The following is a 5,762-nucleotide window of genomic DNA, read 5'->3' on the forward strand; positions in this document are numbered from 1 at the left end:
ACAAAGAAATGAAAGAAGGGTTACACAAATAACAGTACATGAATAGAATGGAATATTAATGTGTTAGAAGAAATGATGGAGACAGTTTTAAAGGAACCTGGAAAGATTTATGATACATAGTAAGCAGAACCATGAGAACATTTTACATAATAACAACAATTCTTTGAAAGTTGTAAGAACTCAGATCCATGCAATTTCACATTAATGATAAAGCATGCTTCAGAGAGCTGATCATTTTAAAGTACAGATGAGATACGTATTTTGGATACAGTCAATATGGGGATTTGTTTTATTTAACCATGAATATTTGGTATAAAGACTGGGGGCGGAGGGGGGGGCAGCCCCAGCCCCAGCCAGGTTGCTCAGTGGATAGAGCACCAGGCCTAGAATCAGGACAAGGATTCAATTCTGACAATTCTTAGCTGTACAACACTGGGCAAGTTTCTAGACCCCAAGTGTTTAGCCCTTCCTGCTTTTCTGCATTGAAACCAATACTTAGTATCGATTCTAAGACAGAAGGTAAGGTTTTGTTTTCTCTTTTCTCCTCCTCCAGGATTAGGGACAGAAAATTGATTGTGGAAGGGGAAAAAAAAAAAAACTAGTTTTTTAAAAAAGGGACTGAGTTACCTACCAAGGTCAAAATAAAAGAAAAAAAACTAATCTGACAAACTCACATGCGCTTAAAATCAAAGAAAGGGAAATGATGACCAAATATCACTAAGAGGTCATAGAGTACTACCCTATAGCCCCTGGAATTATACAATTACAGAACGACAAGGAGGAGCAGACTGGTATCTCTGGAAGGAATTCAAGAAAAGCATAAGACAGGAGGCATGTTAAGAAGGAGTTCAGCTGTGGTACAGGAAGAGGTGGCAGAAGGAAAAGTAAATCTCACCGATTCTCGGAAGCCATCATACTTATAGAAGTGGCCATTCTTAGTAAGAAGCTTGAGGCCATGACCCAGAGCTACTCGTCGCCAGATACCTTCAGTCAGTTCCCCGGCCTGAATGTTGTCCACTTTGCCTGTCTTACTATTCTTGAAGATTATTCCTTGTCGGCTCAACCGAAGACGACCATCATTCTGCCGGAGAGAAGGACCAAAGGATTCAGAGAACAGAAATATAAGTCATGCTCTGGCTTCCTGTCACCCTGACACCCACTATGGGGGATGGCAAACTGCCCAGAAAACAAAAGCATATAGTAGATAAATCTGAGGCAGTACAAAATTGTGCGGAAGGCCCCAGACCAAGAGTCAGCTTTAACTCTGGCTCTGGCATGATGAATGAAAACAAGCCATTTCCACTTTCTGGCATTTAGTTTTTTCACCAGCAAATAGAGTGGGTTAAACTAGAAAAGCCCTAAGAGCATATATAATGCTATGTTTTCCCTGCAAGTATACTAACAGTGCTAGTTTAAAATCAAACAAAAAGTAAAAAAATACCCACAAACACATGAGACAAAATTATCAAGAGCGCCAGCCTCCTTGAAGAGATTACTCCTCCCTCCTCCTTGCTGAGGGTATCATGCCATTTCAAACCTCCCCCTACTTTACTAAATTCTTTCTTACCATAGAACCTTTCACCTCCTGGTAGATATCATTGAATTCCAAAGTCTCTGCCATGCTGACTTGGCCCCCGCTGGCCCAAGCACTAGGCAGTGGGAAACTAAGTAGGAAGTTTGAGGGAGATGCTGGTTCCAAAGAGGTGAATGTGGCAACAGAAGTCTAGTGGGATCTGGAGACAAAGAAAAAGCTAGAGAGAGATGACAAGTGAAAATTGGTGTTACATGCACAGTAGTTACTTAATAAATATTTGGTGAATACCCCACCCCCATTTTCTTAGTAAGGAGACAGGGATTAGAACTCCTGAGGTCTCAGTGCGAGGAAGGGAGATTTCACTGAAATCCTAGGTGGAAAACAAGGGTTTCAAGGCGGTATGAGAATCAGATTGAACATGGCAGTTGATGCTCTTGAGCTCATGAAACAAATGAGGGTTTCAAATGAAATGGGGGTAAAGCTCTGGGTTTCTTGAGGTTCCAAGGGAACAGGAGGAACTAACCCTTCTTCTTACCCCTCCTCTGCCCCCCACATACACACTACCCAAGGGTTCTGCAGTGGGGAAGAGTGGGAATTCTTCACTTCCTATCGAGCTCCCCTGAAGTGCCACTTCCTACAGGAAGTCTTTCTTGGTTCTTGTAGCCCCTCCTCCCGCCCAGGAAAATATAAACTGCTTGAGAACTAGGAACACTTTTCATAATTGTATTGCTTGTCCCCCTGCCTGATACCACCTCACCCATAAGGTGGGCAAATGACTGTATACACATCAACTGGTTGTTCCCCTTGGACACACACACACACACACACACACACACACACACACACACACACAGATTAGACAGATAAATACATAGAAGACACAAAGAGATGAATGAATGGGTAGATATCTCCTAGTCTTTGGGGCCTCGGGACAGAATTCCACAAGAAAAGGTGCACTGCCTGGCAGGAACCGAACAGACCACCAAAGGAGAAGTCCAATCCTCACAGTCCTAGGCTCCATTGTGGGGCACGTACGGTCTAGCTAGCACCCAGCCTCACCGGCTCACCACCCCCCAGTCACAAAAGTTAACAAGGACATCAGGGAGCCTGGGTCCCTTCCGGCCATTCCCCTGGAGTCCCCGTCCACCTCCAGATTTCCCAGCTTCCTCCATGTCCCCATCTCTTCTCCCTGGCACACCCCCTCCCCTTCGGGGTCCCCTCATCCCTCCTCCCAGTCCCCCAGCCTCTGTAGCCCCTCCCCCCGTCCCTCCCCCGGGGTTCCCCTCTCCCATTCTTCCAGTCCCCCTTTCTCGTCTCCCCTACTCCCGCCGCTCTCCTCCCCACCTTATCTTCTTTTCCCTCCCTCTACCCTCCCCTCCCCCTCTCCCTAGACGCTTCCCCCTCCCCCACTTCGCAGGATGGCTGCCGCCCTCCGGGATTCTCACACTCTCACCTCCTCAACCCCAGGTTCCTCCAGGGGGCATGGACACGGACACTGGTGGACTCGGGCGCGCACAGGGGGCGGGGGAGGGGGCTCCGGGATCAGGATCTTTTCCCGCGTGCGCAGCCCCGGCTCCCGCCACCGGAAGCGACGCTGCCATAGAGAGGTCCAGCGGGCTAGAGAGATCCCTGATGAGGCCCCGCTGGCCCGCGGCAATACCATAGAGAGCCGGGAGGACCGGGAGGGGGAGGGGCTGAGGGCGGGACTGTGGCGGGACTGGAGGTTCCGGGAACCAGACCGCGGCCTTGGACTTGCGGGCGCTCTGGAGCCCCAGCAGGTCTGGAGTCCTGCGAGTACCTGTGCTTGTGTACGTGTGTGCGTGTGTGCATATGTGCACTCTCGGGGGCCGGTGTAAACCTTGTACGGGTCTCGTACATGTGCTGCGGGCCACCCTTGGGCGCCGTGTGCACGCACAACTCTGTGCCTTGGGGTTCTGGGTGGGGGGAACCCCAACCTAGAGCTGGAAGAAGTGAGGTCAGATGTGGGCCCTTGTACCCGCCACTGGACTCGTGGACTTTGAACAAGGCCTGTTACCAGTCCTTGCCTCAGTTTCCTCTTGAGTAAAATGAGGGGGTTCTACACTAAATGATCCTCCCAGTTCTTAATCTTATGATTTAGATAATGACGATTTGGTAGTGAGGAAGTCCTCCCCGCTACCCACAGAATGTTGCACTCACTAGAGGCCTCCAGAAAAGGCTGCGTGGCCCCCCTGTTAGTTTTCCCTGAGGGATAGGTTGCTCTAGGTGGCTCCCTGCAGCCCCAACTGCCCCGAAGTTCTGTAATCAGCTGAGACAAGGCGAAAGAGCCAAGTTAGTCTCTTTCTGTTAGTCTCTGGACTCTGTCGCGCTGGGCCTTGGGACTGCGAATTTCAGGGCTCCCTCGTTCAGCCTCCTCTCGTCCCCCCATTTGACAGATGAGGGGCCGAGGGGTTCTCCTAATCATACAGAGAGTTCACGGGCAGCCTCCACTCCCCCACACGGTGAAGCTGTGGCTTTTCTGAGCGCAGACACGCGGTCTACCCTGGGATCCTCCGTCCATAGGCAAATCCATGCACTCCTCCCAGAGAGACCCGCGAGCAGATTTCAGTGTCAGTTTCAGTCTCGGGTGTCGGGTTCCTGGTGGAGCTGCAACTGATTTGGCAGCTTTCTGGGATGGTAGAAGCCGGCTGCAATCTCTGGCTGGGTACAGTCCCTACCCACTCATTCCGGGGGCGCCACTGGGAGGGGTCCTAGGAAATGGTCCGAGGGTCCAGGGCTAAGTGCTTCCCAGGAGCATCGTCATAGTTACCATAATAAACAGGCATAAATGGCTGGTATGTGGTGCTTTGAGGTTTCGAAAAACTTCTATAAGCTGTTGTTATCGTTCAGTCCTGAAAAGTTATATCTGACTCTTTGTGCCTCTCTTGGCAAAGATACTGGAGGGGTTCCGGCTTTCCTTCTCCAGCTCACTGGACAGATGAAGAAACTTGAAGCACTCAAGATTCAATAACTTACTCAGGTCACACAGCTAGAAAGTGTTTGATACTAGATTTGAATCCAGGACCTCCTGTGTCTCTAGGCCTGGCTCTATCTACTGAGCCACCCAGCTGCCACCAAGCTATTGAACTTCTATACCTCCTTTCTTAACAAAATTTTTTAATAGTACATTATATATGTACATATAATTATCTGTAGTTATTTATATTTGTATTTTAAGTATATATATAATATTTATTTTTATATATTTTATGTGAGCTATTGAATTTCATAGCAGCTGGGTGGTGTAGTAGAATGCTGGACCTGAAATCAGAAAGACCAAAATTCAAATCCAGCCTCAGATACCTATTAGCTGTATGGTCCTGGGCAAGTCACTTATCCTCATTTGCCTTAGTTTCTTCATCCTATAAAATGAACTGGAGAAAGAAATAGCAAATCACTTTAATACTTTTGCGCCACCCCCCCCCAAAAAAAAACCCAATTGGAGTCATGAAGTCAAACTAGCCTCAGACACTCGCTATGCTGTGTGACTCTGGGCAAGTCACTTCACTAATATCTGCCTCATTTTCTTAATTTGTAAAAATGAGAATAATATCACCTCCCTCCAGGGTCATTATGAAGCTCAAATGAAATACTCATAAAGCCCTTTGCAAACCTTAAAGTGCAAGGAAAATTCTAGCTATTACTGATTTTATTCTAAGCGAACAGGGTAATAATAAAATGATTCTATTTGTTAGATTCTTCAGCACTTTTTTCTTCTGTGAACTAATACATATATATATATAGTAATGTATTTTGTATATATATATTTTAATATATTTTGTATATATACATATAGTTGCTTTTTTCTTCATTTGTTTTATTGACTTGCAGTGGTCATCGAGCTAAGTTTCTGACCTGGGATTCTATTCCTAGCCTCCAGATTTCAAGTCCAACCAGCTTTCCAGTGTGCCCCGAATAGCAAGCTAATAGTTAGGATTAGCAAATTAACTATCAGAGTCATTGTTAGTTTCCTCCCAAAAAATCATCCTGTTCTTTTCTGCATCTGCTGCCTGTCTTTCTTTTAAAAAATTAAATTAAATGTTTTCTGCCTCTCTGCTCCTGGCAGAAAAGAGAAGGATAAAATGTAGTCACTAGATCAGATTTTTTTTTTTATTTCTGTAATTATTTTTCTTTGTGGAAAGAAAGGATTCACTCTGGTCTGGAAGGCTGAAAAGTAGGTTAATATATATATATATATATATATATATAT

General features: G+C 46.3%; 1 long non-coding RNA gene across 1 annotated transcript; it reads right to left on the reverse strand.

Annotated features, from left to right (window-relative positions):
- Positions 1-930: 930 nt before the first annotated feature.
- On the reverse strand, positions 931-3,114 carry LOC123251127. Its single transcript, XR_006506499.1, has 3 exons — positions 2,988-3,114; positions 1,568-1,751; positions 931-1,081 (listed from the first exon to the last, which is right to left on the reverse strand). It is a non-coding gene; the product is annotated as an uncharacterized LOC123251127 (long non-coding RNA).
- Between the last annotated feature and the right edge of the window lie 2,648 nt (positions 3,115-5,762).

Source organism: Gracilinanus agilis, chromosome 6 (assembly GCF_016433145.1).
Source record: "Gracilinanus agilis isolate LMUSP501 chromosome 6, AgileGrace, whole genome shotgun sequence".
NCBI classification, from domain to species: Eukaryota; Metazoa; Chordata; class Mammalia; order Didelphimorphia; family Didelphidae; genus Gracilinanus; species Gracilinanus agilis.